Source organism: Bidens hawaiensis, unplaced genomic scaffold (assembly GCF_021521415.1).
Source record: "Bidens hawaiensis isolate Kalapana, Puna unplaced genomic scaffold, B.hawaiensis_p1.1 tig00066092_1, whole genome shotgun sequence".
Classification (NCBI taxonomy): Eukaryota; Viridiplantae; Streptophyta; class Magnoliopsida; order Asterales; family Asteraceae; genus Bidens; species Bidens hawaiensis.
Genome location: NW_027501763.1, coordinates 21,551 through 38,081, shown reverse-complemented (window position 1 = coordinate 38,081; position 16,531 = coordinate 21,551).

Below are 16,531 nucleotides of genomic sequence, written 5' to 3'. Positions count from 1 at the left end.
AGAACATGTCATATAAGTGTTTTATAAATCTTTTTCGGCTTAACGGATGCTACAATGCTTGTTTTGATATTAACGATTGCGTTTAAGCTTATAGCGTATCGATAAACGAAACCTTTTTCGTTTAAAGAGTTTTAAACGTACTGGGGCCTAAATATCAATATGTTAGCCTCTATAACATATATATAACTCGTATATGACCCCTCAGTATGTATACGGGTCATAATTAGTATCGGTCGGTTACTCGTTTAAGCACTACGAATTAACCGATTTATCGTTTACTTGTTACGTAATGAATATAGTGTACCTCGTTTTGTCATGAATGTCACATTCTCCCCCCGTTAAGAAATTTCGTCCTCGAAATTTAATGTGTCATCGGTTTTCTAGGGAACAGGTGTGGGTATTTCTTTCGGAATTCGTTCTTTCGTTCCCAAGTATATCCGGGTCCTTGTTTTGAATTCCATCGAACTTTTACCAATGAAATTTTGTTGTGTCGTAACTGTTTGGTTTTCCCGTCTACAATTTCTACCGGTTCCTCTACGAAGTTGAGCTTTTCGTTGACCTGAACATCTTCCAGTGGTACTATTGTCGTTTCATCAGTCAAACACTTTTTCATATTCGATACATGAAACACGTCGTGAATAGTGCTCAGTTCTAAGGGTAGTTTTAATCGGTAAGCTACGGGACCAATTTTTGCGACAATCTCAAAAGGTCCGATGTATCTCGGGGCTGGTTTACCAGTCTTTCCAAATCTTATAACACCCTTCCATGGCGATACTTTTAAAAATACCTTATCACCTATTTCAAAAGATAACGGTTTTCTGCAAACATCGGCATAACTCTTTTGTCGGTCACGGGCAGCTTTCAATTTTTGTTTAACCTGGTGAATCTTATCGGTGGTTTCCTGAATTAAATCAGATCTTGAAATTTGAGTATCACCCACTTCTGTCCAACATAGTGGTGATCTACATTTTCGCCCGTATAGAGCTTCATAAGGTGCTGCTTGTATACTACTGTGATAACTGTTATTGTAAGAGAATTCAATGAGCGAGAGGTGTTGATCCCAATTCCCTTTGAAGTCCAGTACACAAGCACGTAGTAAATCTTCTAAGGTTTGGATGGTTCGTTTGGATTGACCATCAGTTTGGGGATGGTAAGCCGTACTTAGGTCGATTCGGGTTCCCAAGGCTTCTTGTACTGCTTGCCAGAAATGTGAAGTAAAGTGACTGTCTCGATCGGAAATAATCGAAAGAGGTACTCCGTGTCGAGATACTATTTCATCGATGTAAATTTGAGCGAGTTTTTCGGTGGTGTAGTTGTTACGGATGGGAATAAAGTGTGCGGATTTGGTTAACCGGTCCACAATTACCCAAATTGCGTTGTGTCCTCTAGAGGTTTTAGGAAGGTGTGTCACAAAGTCCATGGTAATTTGTTCCCATTTCCATTGTGGGATTTCGGGTTGTTGTAACATTCCCGAAGGTTTTTGGTATTCCGCCTTTACCCTTGCACATGTTGCACATTTACTTACATACACGGCTATATCCTTTTTCATACCAGGCCACCAATAAAATTCTTTAACATCCTTATACATCTTATCAGCACCTGGATGAATAGAATATTTGGATTTGTGTGCTTCATCAAGAATCAACTTTCGGAGTTTATGAAGTGTTGGAATCCAGACCCGGTTTTTGTAATAATATACTTCATCAATTTTCTTCTCAAAATTCCTTTCATTTCCATGTAGTTCTTCTTTTTCTAGCTGATCTGCCTTCAAGGCCTCATCTTGTGCAACGCGAACTTGTTCGGTTAGGCTACTTTGAACAATCATTCCGAGTGCTCGTACCCTTAATGGTCTGATTCTGTCTTTTCGGCTTAAAGCATCAGCTACTACGTTGGCCTTACCCGGATGGTATTTAATCTCACAATCATAATCATTTAACAGTTCTACCCATCTCCTTTGTCTCATGTTTAGCTCTTTCTGATCGAATATGTGTTGTAGGCTTTTGTGATCAGTATAGATGGTACATTTAGTGCCATACAAGTAATGTCTCCAAATCTTCAATGCAAAGATAACCGCTCCCAATTCCAAATCATGAGTCGTATAATTCTTTTCATGTACTTTTAATTGTCGGGAAGCATATGCTATTACTTTCTTTCTTTGCATCAGTACGCATCCTAAACCTTTACGAGATGCATCACAATATACCACCAATTCATCAGTTCCATCTGGAAGGCTTAATATTGGAGCCTCACATAACTTCTGTTTTAACGTTTGGAAGGCCATTTCTTGTTCTTCTCCCCATTCATATGCTCGATCTTTTTGAGTTAGGAGGGTTAGAGGTTGTGCAATACTTGAAAAGTTTTCAATGAATCTTCTATAATACCCGGCTAGTCCTAAGAATTGACGAATTTCTCTTGGTGACTTAGGCACTTGCCAATTCTTAATGGCCTCAATTTTACTTGGGTCTACTTGGATTCCTTGATGATTCACAATGTGTCCCAAAAACTGTACTTCTTGTAGCCAAAACTCACATTTGGACAACTTTGCGTATAACTTCTCTTGCCTCAATAATTTTAAGATTTCCCGCAAATGTTGTTCGTGTTCCTCCTTACTTCTCGAATATATCAAAATGTCATCGATAAACACTATCACAAACTTGTCAAGGTAAGGTTTGCAAACTCGGTTCATGAGGTCCATAAACACTGCGGGTGCATTTGTCAACCCAAACGGCATAACCAAAAATTCATAGTGACCATACCGAGTTCGGAAAGCTGTTTTTGGTATGTCTTCTTCCTGAATTCTTACTTGATGATAACCAGATCTAACATCAATTTTTGAAAAATACTTCGCACCTTGTAGCTGATCAAACAAGTCATCAATTCGAGGTAAGGGGTATCTATTCTTTATAGTCACTTTATTCAATTCCCGATAATCAATACACATTCGAAAACTCCCATCTTTCTTCTTTACAAACAACACTGGTGCTCCCCACGGTGAGTAACTAGGGCGAATAAAACCCCTGTCCAGTAATTCTTGTAACTGGTTGGACAGTTCTTGCATTTCAGAAGGTGCAAGTCGATAAGGTGCCTTAGCAATGGGTGCTGCTCCCGGTATCAAGTCAATACGGAATTCAACTTGTCGGGTCGGTGGTAAACCAGGCAACTCATCGAGGAATACATCTGAATACTCGTGTACCACTGAGATGTCTTCCATTCGTTTTTCCTCGGGTTCCCTAACTGTTACGCTCGCCAAGTATAAAGTACAACCTTGGCGTAAATATCTCAATGCCTTAAGTTGAGATATGAGAGGCAGTACCGTACCAGATTTCTCGCCTTGAACAATCATAGCTTCATCATTTGAAAGAGGTATCCTAGCGGTCTTATCCTTACAGACAATTTCAGCTTTATACTTAGATAGCCAGTCCATACCGACTATAACATCGAAACTTCCCAATTCCACTGGAAGTAAATCAATAAGGAATGGGTGGTCGTTTAGGATAAGGGAACAGTCTCGGACTATTCGGTTAACAAGTATAGACTTACCGTTAGCGAGTTCTATAGTATATGGTTTTGTTAGTTCACTAACCGGCATATTTTCTAAAGGTAAGAAGTTAACAGATATGAAACTTCTATCGGCGCCCGTATCAAACAAAACTGAAGCATACTGACCCGAAACTAAGAATGTACCTGTCACCACATTCGAATCATGACGCGCTTCACCCGGTCCTAATACAAACGCGCGTCCCTTAGCTGCGTTGGAGGTTGATGCTTGTGCTTGGTTCTGCCTTCTCACTGTACCCGGGTTCAAATTGGGGCAGTATCTCTGAAAGTGTTCCGTACTGCCACATTCATAGCAGGCACGGAGGTTCGTGGTAGGTGGGGTTTGTTGGTTGAGTTGTGGGAGGGTTGGTTGAGGTCGAGGGAGTTGAGTTGGTTGCGGTGGACGGTTAACAGTGTTGGTGGGGGTTCTACAGTTGGGGGCATAGTGTCCCGTTCTTCCACACTTTTGACAAATGATCGGTTTGCAATCACCCACATGATGAAAGTTACATCTTTTGCACTTCGGTAACTTCCCTTTATAGGTCTCTTGTTTTACATTAGGACTAGTCATGGCATAACTTCGGGTATTCGGACGAGTCCGCTTGTTTTGAGGGTTTCCTTGCATTCTTGTCCCATAATCAGTTCGTTTTAAACTTGTTGTTTCACCTGGCATCCTTATCACTCCACTTCTCATCAGATCAAAAGTAACGACACCCGTTTGAGATACAGCACTTTCTAATGTCGGGTGGGCAACTGAATTCACTATACTTCTCACAGCAGGGGTCAGTCCCCAGATATAACGTTCAATTCGCTTCGCTTCCGGTGTAACTAACCATGGCACTAAGTGGGATAGTTCGTTAAAATGATTCGTGTATCCCACATGGTCCGCTCCTTTCATTTCCAGATTCCATAACTCGTGTTCCAACCTCTGAATCTCACTTTTAGGACAAAAATGCTCTAGCATGAGGGTTTTTAATTCAGTCCATGACATACGATTAATAGCATCTTGTCCCCTTATTTGGACTACCATGTTCCACCACATCAGCGCTTGGTCTAGAAACATACTGGTAGCAAATTTGACCACGCGGTTTGGTGGACACTCACTGATATTAATTACTGATTCGGTCTTTTCTATCCATTTGACCAGTCCGCTAGGTCCTTCAATACCCTTAAACTCAATCGGTTTACATGATGTAAATTGTTTGTATGAGTACTCCTGACGCGGGGGTTCTCGGTTATTATTATTATTATTATTATCGGTATTGGTCCGAGTATTATCATTATTAGTTGTGTTAACAACCGGTACAGGGTTCAGGATATTATCAGGGTGCACAACAGGTTCTGGGTTCCCAGTGACATTCATAGTTGGGAGAGTGTTATTATTATTTATGACATTATCAGTATTCACCGGGGTAGTAACACCCGGGGCTACATTAGTGTCCGGCGGAGGTGTATTAACAGTGGCCGTGGTGGTGCTCGTAGGTTGATTAACAGTATTGTTAGCACGTATGCCTGCAGTGACTTGTGCTACAATTGTTGGTATCACTGCTTGTAGTTGACGAGCAATCATTGGGGCCACTTCCGCCTCAGACAAAGGGTTTGTTTTCTTCGGGGCCATTCTATAAAATAATCAATTATATAATAATCAATATCGTTTCACTATGATCAACACAACTTTACAATATTACAATTTCACAACACATAACTATGCCAAAGAAAACACGTTTGTATTAATTATAATCATTACTGTACATATGCATCCAAAATTAGCGCATAGGCTTAACCTGGTATAGGCCAGCGCTTGTATATGCGTATCAAAATTTGTCACTAAGTGACATGTAGACTTAACCCGATAAGGGCCAGTGCTAGAAATAGTACTAAACCACAAACAACTCCCAAGTCAGCCCAACACGCTGTAACAAAATGCTGCTTGGGATATCAAAAGACTATATACATAAGACTAGACTATTATGTCCTATCCATTCTTTGCAACATGGAGCCACAACCAAACAACAGCAGCCACTAGGGCCGTATTAACCGCTAAACATACTCCTAGTAGTATCATTGCCCGATCCTGACGCCCGTGGCTGTGAGCACTGGATCTTTGCACAATTCTGATTTCCTGCTGCATATACCTCATGTGATCATACATATCATGTCTATGCTGGTTTAGGTTATTTATCGAATGTGATTGTTCTAAAAGCTGATCAGTTGCTAAACCAAACCATGCTGAATCAGAATGACGAGGTGGCTCGAGTACCGGGGCGGGTAAACCCCAAGTAGGAATAGGTATCTCAGTGACCTGGACACGTGATGTTTCTCCCCTATGGTACGTAGATCGAGGTGGGGGATAGGTGTGCTCAGGTGGGCGCACTGAAATGCGAGCGGTCTAACGGTTTCTAATAGTGGGTGGGGGTACTGGTGTATGCTGTACATGTGGAGTAGGGGATCTGGGTGCTCTAACAGGTGAATGATAAGCACTAGTAGCTCCCTGTCCTGCAACATTCCTAGGGGATTCCCTAGGGGGGTAGGTGTCACAACGGTAACCCGATAAGTCGGGTTGATCTGAGGGTACCTCGCGTGGAATTACCGCATCTGCACCTTCTTCCATTTCCTCTGGTTCCTCCTCAGTTTCCTCTTCCGGATCCTCCTCTTCCTCCTCAGGCCCTGTTGGTAGGGTATTTGGTAAACGATCAGTAGATCTTGACATATTCCTGCACAATTGTTAGTGATAAGAATAATATCCTTCTATATTAATCATAGTAAAATACATGCAGGTATTTATACACATAAGCACAAATAATCGTTTATATACACAAATATTTATCTAATATTATATTTTATACACATATGTTGCTGTTTTTACCTATTCGATTGTTTATCGACTTTTTCTCGAATTTCCTCGTACAAACAAGTCTGTTATTACGTTCCGGACCATAATAACCCACTTGTCCATTCGCGTTCATCACGAGAATCATTCGTGTATATTATTTAATATTATTTTATTCCCAGAGTTAATCGAGCCTACGGTTATCTTAGGGTATCCTAAGGGACATCCTAATTCTTTATAACCAATGGCTCTGATACCAACTTCTGTCACACCCCGACTAGGTAGTTGCGGAAGCGTAATACGGGAATGTAACAGATAACACTGGTATCAACCACATTGTTTATAAAGAAATTCAACAGCTAAATTACATCATATTACATTGGTAGGTACTATGTTTACAAACTAGGTGAAAAACACATAACCGGTTTACGAGTTCCTTATTCAGTATTATATCAGCGTCTATTCACAGCTATTCAACTTTCCTTCTAACACCAAGCATGTAAGCAAATTATTCCACTTTTGCTTTACCTGAAAAGCATGTTAAAACGGGTCAACTACGTCTAGTTGGTGAGTTTCAAGTTTCACGAGTGTCAATGAAATCAGTACACGAGTTCGTAAATTTTACAGTGTGTATGTATATCTGTATGTGTATGATGTATTATACTAAGCCACAAGTGAAACCGAAACGAGCTAAAACACATGGCCTCCACTGCCCATGCACTCCCGTTGGCATTTAACAGCCATTTTGCCCTAAGTATGTACTATGTCTAACACCACATAGCAGTATGTAAAAATATAATGACAATGTGCAACTGGGTTTACATATGTTCCGGCATACCCCTCCGGCTCTGTCAGTTGGGTTTGTCAAACCGATAGTACTATCTACACGTCACCGGCACGAAGTTAATCACTTGTGTTTGTGGGGACTTGTCAAGTGTTAGTACTTAGATAATCCGCATCATCACACGTTTTCAAGTATATAAGTATATGTAAACATGCTTTTCACCCCAAAAGTTCGTAAAACAGTTTAGAAAGTGGGGGTCGTGAAACTCACCTTATCGTAGTTCGCACGGAAATTACGTATCAATAAGTCAGATGCCTCGTTATAGCCTGATTCCTATAAACGGTATCGTATCGTTAATACTAGTACAGTGTTCAAGCTAAGTCGGGCTGTATAGATAATCTGGGTATAGCTGTTAGGCCAGAACATGACCATAGTCTTAGATTGTGACGTTGTATACTATGAAATGTTTTAAAACTGGATTTGGCTCAGTTTCACCGTTTCCCGAGCCTAGCTCAGTTGATCGTTTATACGTTTCGGGATTAGGTAAGATCACATAAAACTTAAGTAAATATATTGATTGATAAAATGATTTGATTTATGAAAGAATTTTAAGGTTTCGGTGTCTGGTTTGATCGCAGGGTTCGTTTCCGTTTTCACACGGGTTTGATTATACATAACGCGTACAATCCATCCGAATTGTCCGGAATTCTCGTAAAAAGTTCGTTTTTATCAATATCATTCAAAAATATGATATTTGACCACTTTTGACATTTTGACATACCAGTCAGTCCGTTAAACACAAAACTGCCGGTTTCGTTAAAACAATTATAATTTAAATCTTTGATTAATCATAACTAAATATGTACTTATATATAAATTATGTAAATTTTTGTAAAAATACATTAAGACATGGAGAATTTTATAAAAATATTTTCAGAAATTTTATGATTAATTATTTATTTATAAAAATTCATTTAATAGGTTATAATCGTGTAATAAATGGCCCGTTTATATCAAACGACCTCCGAAAAATCCGATAATTTTTACCAATGGCCTCAATGTTATTACATAGCCCCTGTAAAATTTCCAGAACCTAAATTATTTGACAAAATGCCTTTTTGTGTGTTTTTCGGCTGTTAAAATTCGGTTAAACCATGATTGAACAAACCATACTTAGGCATTTCCAATGATTCCCAAAATTTACCAGTGATCTTACCATCACATATTAAACTCCAAAACCAAGTTTCATAATTTTTCAATATGTTTAGCTTTTTTTCCCAAATAAACGCTCATAAACGGAAATAAATTCACCAAATATTCTTCGTTTATCGAAAAATTACCAAATTTGAACAGGGACTCATTTATATGATCCCTAATGTTCCTGCAAGTTTTCATAAGCTAACAACAAGCACGTCACAACCTAATACTAAACAGCCCCTAAACGAGTGTTACGGGTTTACCTTGTCGGTTTTCGATGAATTTTGCTAGCTTAAACGACTTTCCGGGTCTCGGGTTGCAAACTCAGTATATCTACATATCATATAACATCAAACCAAGCATAAATCATCCATGTAACAGCCTTGATAATTAGGGTTTCGGTTTTGGGTTCAAACCGAACTTTCTAACCGTAAAAACGTTGTATTCATGTTCTAATCCGCGTTTTTGACCAAAAAAGTATATGTTCCTGGTTTGTAAACATGTTTAACATCAAAACATGGTTTTACTTGATTTTTAGGGTTTTTGGATGGTTAAACATGTTAAAACTAACTAAAACATGATTATAAGTTAATTATATGAATCAAACTTGGTTAAATTTTCATAAAACTTGATCTTACCTTAGGGTTTTGAAGGAGAGTTGATAGAGCAGAAGTTGGAGCTGCTTGGACTTCAAATTTTATGAGTTGTATTGAATAAATATGCTTAAGGTGTAAGTTATATAAAGAAAATGTGTGGTATGGTGGCTGTTTCCGATCGGAGCAAGAAATGGCCCTTAATGGGCTGTTTTGGGCCATTAATTTAATTATACAAGCCCAAACATGAAAAGCCCACTTCAAATTTAGTTCGGTTCGGTTTTTCGCAAGAAAATTAATTCGGGTGTGAGAAATAGCGCAAAAACGAGTGTTTTTCAGCTTATTTTTTGTAAAATAAGAAAAACGTACTGACTCGTTGTAAAATTCCAAAATTATTTCACGGATTGCTTAGAACATGTCATATAAGTGTTTTATAAATCTTTTTCGTCTTAACGGATGCTACAATGCTTGTTTTGATATTAACGATTGCGTTTAAGCTTATAGCGTATCGATAAACGAAACCTTTTTCGTTTAAAGAGTTTTAAACGTACTGGGGCCTAAATATCAATATGTTAGCCTCTATAACATATATATAACTCGTATATGACCCCTCAGTATGTATACGGGTCATAATTAGTATCGGTCGGTTACTCGTTTAAGCACTACGAATTAACCGATTTATCGTTTACTTGTTACGTAATGAATATAATGTACCTCGTTTTGTCATGAATGTCACATTTAAATAATTATTAGTTTTAAAATAAAATAAGTAAAAATCCAAAAATAATATTTTTTTCGTAATTATTAGTTTATTTAGCTTTTAGAATCTAGTTTCGTTAATTTAATTAGTGTCTCTAGGGTTCGATATTCCCGGACTTCCCATAGCTATTCTACACTCGATAGGTTCACTTGCCTGTTGCTAGTGGTTTTGTTTAGGGTATTCAGGTTTTTATTACTTCTTGTGCTAGGTTAAGTAATTACAATATTTTTATTATACCAGTTTAAGCGCATCAATGACTTGTGACAAGAATGTTTTAATCAACTATGAAAAGAAATATGAAGGGTCAGTTGCCTTTGGGAGTGATGAAATGGAGGGAAGATTGTAGGAAAAGGAACACTCACAAATGGCAAAGTATCCTTTGAGAATGTACTGCATGTTGAGGACTGCAATACAACTTGCTAAGCATTTCTCAAGTCTGTGACAAAGGATATAAAGTGGCATTCAATGATGAACACTACCTGATCTTGAAGCCTGAATTTGTTATTCCAACTGACATGATCATGATGATGGCCCCAAGAAATGGCAACCTCTATGAACTGAGACTGAACAATGCAACTTCAAGTGGTGGTTCATGCTTTGTTTCAAAAGCAACTGAGAATGAAACTAAGTTATGGCATAGAAAGATGTGTCATGTGAACTTAAAGAACATGAACAAGCTTGTAAAAAGTGAACATGTTGTTGGCCTTCCCACAAGAGAGTTCAAATTGGAAGAAAAATGCACATCATGCCTGAAAGGGAAGCAGCACAAATCCTCACATAAAAGCAAAATGATAAATACTATTGATGAGGTCTTGGAACTGCTACACAGGGATCTGTTTGGTCCTGTAAGTGTTCCAAGTATTGGGAAGAAAAGATACTGCTTGGTAATAACTGATGACTATTCAAAGTTTACTTGGTATACTTTATGGGAAACAAAGATGAAACTGCAGAGTTAATAAGAATGAATGTGCCAAAAATGGAAAATCAACTTGAGAAGAAGGTTAAGGTCATTAGAAGTGATAATGGGACAGAGTTCAGAAATGGAATCATGGAGGAATTATGCACTTCTAAGGGTATCTTTCAACAATTCAGTGCTCCCAAAACCCCTGAACAAAATGGTATTGCAGAAAGAAGGAACAAAACATTAATTGAAGCTGTAAGGACCATGATTGCAGATGCAAATCTTCCGGTCACCTTCTGGACAGAAGCAATCAACACTGCATGTTATGTGCAGAACAGGGTTCTCTTGAACATGGCTCAAAATAAGACTCCATATGAGGTTATCTTTAAAAGAAAGCCTTATGTGAAGTTCTTAAAGCCTTTTGGATGCAGATGCTCACTCCTGAACACAAAGGACTATTTGAACAAATTCCAGTCCAAATCTCTGGATACTTCTGTAAGGCCCCGTTATCGGTAGCCCTACTTTCATGTTGGATTTACTCATAAACACAGTTCTAAATATCAGAGTTAATTAAAACATTTACGCGAATATAAAACTTTCATAAAACATTACCTAATTCATAACTTGTCTCAAAACATCCTTGTCTTTCAACATTAAAGCATTAAAATTAAAACATCATAAGTCTTCAGATGCCGGACTCTTATTCAGTGCCACGTGTCTCTTCAAGCGAGCTGCCTCATCCTACTCACCTGCGTGCATACTAAAAGTCAGCTACGCTGAGTGAGTTCTAGTTAATCATACACTATACAATACACATAAACTTATATTCTTTCATACTTTCATTCTTTCTTTTGTATTAACTTTACCTTCATATCTTACGTTATAAAGAGCATTACGCCTACATTCCTCGAGTATTATTAGGGCTCGGTACCCTCCTTCCTCGAGTATTATTAGGGCTTGGTACCCTCCTTCCTCGAGTATTATTAGGGCTCGGTACCCTCCTTCCTCGAGTATTATTAGGGCTCGGTACCCTCTTTCCACGAGTATTATTAGGGCTCGGTTCCCTCTTTCCACGAGTATTATTAGGGCTCGGTTTCCCTCTTTCCTCGAATATTAGTAGGGTTCGGTTCCCTAGTTCTCGAATATTAGTAGGGTTTGATTCCCTCTTCGTTACCATACAACCATACATCATACCTCGAGTATTATTAGGGCTCGGTACCCTTTTCGTAACATACAACCATACATTATCATTTCTTTCTTCTATTATCTCTATCATGTTCATACACATAAACATACATAACATACTTACCTTATACATAGCGTTACAACCTGACAGTACGTGCAATATCCGAAGATCGTTCACGTATCATCAAGCAATCATTCATACATTTCACATTATCCACATAAGGCATACACTTATCTCTTAGGATAAGTGTATTAACAAACATATTGAGTATGCACACAGCCCCGAAAACGTAACACATAAATGGGGCTAGAACTCACCTGAACACGGTTACGTTCACCGTTAATCGTAATCCCTTTCTTCAGTTGTGCACGGCTGACTGTATAACAAGTTTACGTATCAATTAACTATCACTTCTCATAATGTAATTTTTATCTTTATATGACCCACAACGAACGGGGGTCCGGGGGCAGCGCCCCTGGCAGCGGGGGTCTAGGGGCGGGCAGCCCCTAGCAGGGTCCAAGGGCAGAGCCCCTGGCTGGGGGTCGAGCTGCCAGGTCAGCTTGGAAAAATTTTATTTCCATTAACTGTCTTAACACATTTTTTCATTAGGCTTTTAATTTATTTTCTAATCGAACTTGGCTTTAGGCGAAGTTAAACCTTAGGCGAACTTAGCTTTAGGCGAAGTTAAACCTTAGGCGAACTTAGCTTTAGGCGAAGTTGTCATCAGGCGAACCTGGCTTTAGGCGAAGTTAAGCCTCAGGCGAACTTAGCTCTAGGCGAAGTTGTCATCAGGCGAACTTAGCTTTAGGCGAAGTTGCCATCAGGCGAACTTAGCTTGCAGGCGAAGTTCATCAGGCGAACTTGGCTTGCAGGCGAAGTTCATCGCTTTGAAGGCGAAGTTGCCCAGATGAAGGCGAAGTTGCCCAGATAGCCGCAGTTTCGGTTTCTGTCCAACATTTCGAGCGATTTTAACACCCTTGTTACGGTTCAACATCACCCACTACGCTTCCCGACCATTTTCGGTCGTTTATTACACTAAAAGCTCGGATCTTTAAACTTCAAAGATCAAGAATCATACCTTTTTGAGCTTGTTTGGGTCTTGTTTATTTGCTTAATCACAACTAGTCTCTCTCTCTCACACTCTCGGATCTCGCCTCTCTCTTCCGGCCGCCGGCGGTTGAGGTGTGTGGTGTGTGTGTTTTGGAAGTGTTAGAGAGTATGGTAAAAATGAAGATATTTTGGGATTTTGGGGGTATTTATATCCCTGAAATCCTATTCTCATTTAACCATCTCAATTAATCCAAGTCCAAGACCCGCTTCTTACCCGATATTAATTAATTACGCGAAATCACTAAACATAACTTCCTTTATTCATCGTTAAAATTTTAGGATGTTACAACTTCTTTGTTGGGTATTCATCTCATTCAAAGGCTTACAGAGTTTATGTGAAGGAGCACATGGTGGTGGTTGAATCTTCTGATATAATCTTCAATGAAAACCATTTCAATAATGTTGAAGGACCCAAGTGGCTATTTGACTTGGAAAAGATGATCAAATCATTCAAAATCTACAGTGAAGATATGGATGATAGCATGTACAGAACCACCTTTGAAGATAAAGAAAAGCAAAGACAAGTTGATCTGGACAAGCTATGGTCATCTGTTGCTCCTGAGTCAAATAGTTTTAACTTTGAAAGGAACAACCTTCAAGCTGCTGAAGATGGCACAAATGGACAAGATGATGCAGTGGAAGTTTCCAATGAAGGGCCAAGTGAAGTGGAGAGTGAACCAATCCAAAATCAGGAACCTGATCAGACTGACAGGATAAACCAATTTGAAGAAAGGTTCCAGTCTTTGTTTGACTCTCTGCAATTTGGGTCAAATGAAGCATCTTCATCAGAAATACAAGATGAGCTCAATGGGAGAAATGAATTTCTTCCTTGGACTTCAAGTGTAACAGAAAGCTGAGGGCATCTTCATAAATCAATCCAAATATGTACAAGAGATTCTTAACAAATTCAAGTGCCAAGACTTCAAGACAGTGTCCACACCAATTGATACACATGAGAAAATGGTACTTGATGAAAAGGGGGAGCCAGTGGACCAGCATAAATATAGGGCCAAGATTGGATCACTGATGTATCTTACAGCATCTAGGCCAGATATTATGTTTGCTGTGTGTGTCTATGCAAGATTTCATGCTAACCCCAAGGTTTCACACATGATAGCAGTCAAGAGGATATTCAGATACCTAAAGGGAAAACCAGATTTGGGGATTTGGTATCCAAAGAACCCTTCTTTTAAATTGATGGCCTACACTGACAATGAATATGATGGTTGCAACATGAGTAGGAAATCAACCTCAGGAGGCTGCCAGTTTTTAGGGAATAGGTTGGTGTCATGGCAATGCAAGAAACAGACTACAGTGTCTATCTCAACTTCTGAAGCTGAATACATTGTTGCTTCAGCTTGCTGTGCACAGGTTTTGTGGATTCAAAATCAACTGCTGGACTATGGTCTGAATTTCTTACTTACTCCTATCTTAATTGATAATACTGCAGCTATGTTTATTGTTAAGAATCATGTCCAACATTCTAAGACTACGCACATTGAAATTAGACATCATTTCATTAGGGATTGTCAGGAAAAAGGGCTTATAGAAATGAAAAGGGTAGACACATCTGATAATTTGGCTGATTTGTTCACCAAACCATTAGAAAAAACCAGGTTTCACTTTCTGTTAAAATGCCTAGGAATGATTAATGCTGATGAGGTTTAATTTAGGATGTGTGCTTAAGTGAGGTGCTTACTGATGATCTATGTTACTCACTTTGAATGTTTGCATGAGAACATTGCTATGCTTGAATGATTACTCAAAATTGCATGAATCATGTTTGTGACTGTGCTTGTGTGGAATTTCTGTTAACTTTGATAATTACAGCTGTTGATAATTTGATCTGTGCTTGCATGATGAATTTTTATGATGCTAAGTACTTCGAGCATGATTCTGTACTTGATGATGTGCTTATTGCTCTTCGAGCACAAGCATAGGCTTCTGAAAGACTATTCTAAGTCATTCGAGCACAGGTGTCATTGCTAAACTGCTCGAGCATGGAATGCAGTCTTGAAAAACTTCCACAAGTGTTTCGAGCATGCTTCTGTGATAGATGGGTGTTTAATGCTCTTTGAGCACAAGCTATCCATACTTGGGGATTTTCTCCTAAGTAACACGAGCTGGAATGTTGTTACAAGAGGTCGAGTACAAAGCTAAGTTTCTCGAGTACAATCCTTGAAACGACTACTTAAGGTTGCTCGATAGGCTTTCGAGCATGCTCGATGAAGTTCTGGGCATGCTCGACAGACTTAACTGATAATTTGATGTTTCTATGCTATCTGAAAGTTTGTGTTGTGATACTGTGAAAGTGTGTGCTTGGTTACAAATGCTTAAATGACAACACCATCTTTAAAGTCACTGTTCTTAAATGGAACTTTCAAAGGAAAATGATTTTTAAAATGGTAAAGAGTTTTTGATTAAGCAACACGGTTTCGGTGACAATACATAAGAGAAATGATAATATTATCCAAGTTCCCAGCTTTAAAGAAACAAGAAACTGATTTGTGGGAAATTGAACCCAACCTAAATATGGGAAATGATAGAAAACTGTTTAAGATAACTAACCATGGATTGTAAGTTCAAAAGCCCTAAAGTACAGTTATTGGCAAAGTATGGTAGCTTTCCATGGTCTGTAGTTGCAATATGTGATATACACTTAAACTGGCTGAAGTATGATGTGGTGAAACATTGGAAAATAAGATATGTTCTCTAGCACATCTTTCCGGATGATAGGCAGAAAGGTCATTATCCAATCATACACGAGCCCGTTGGTGTTTCTGGTCTACAAAAATTTAGTAAGTAAGTAATTGAGTAGATATATATTATTGATATATGGAAAACCTCTCAAAAGAAAAGAAAGAGAAAAAGATTGAAATGTATAAAAAGATCAAAAGTATAATATATATACATATATAAAATAAGTTAGCTGATTTCATGACTTAAGGGGCACTAAGAGAACTACAAGGGTGGGGCATACAAGTAAGTCCTAAACACCCTAAATGTGAGGCATGTAAGTCCGGATGGCATGTAAGTCCAACGTTCAACCTTACAGTCTGTTATCAAAGACAAAATATAAATAAATAACTGCACTAGTATACAAAAATCAATTTTGACCAGGGCATCAGGGGGTCGGAGTCAATTCGGGGTGATTTGGAGAAAGCTAAATACGCTTTGAGAAGAGATTAGAGGCAACCTGAAGCTATAGTGATAACCATTCCTATTTTATGCACTAATTGAACCCTAAAAGTATCACCAAAAGCAATGACCATTATGCTAAGTATACCTGCTGTCAACCTATCTTGAGTCATAATAACACTGACCATGAAGTGGTGTGATCGTTGTTTTAAATAGTCTGATCCCACAATTGAGATCTTTCCAATTGACTTAAAATGAATTTTATCTTTGAACAGGATTTTGATCTCTTATGTCACTTTAAACTAATTGCTCATTCGATTTACTGTTATGACATGATTATTCTTTGGTAAAAGTTAAAATTTGAGCACAAGACATGATTACTCATGTCTTGAATCAGTGGCATAAATGTTGTGATTCTCAAACTGAACCGAATTTCAAGTTAAGTGTTTCGAGCTAGGAAACTATGCCTGCTTATGAATTGCTACTTCAAGTATA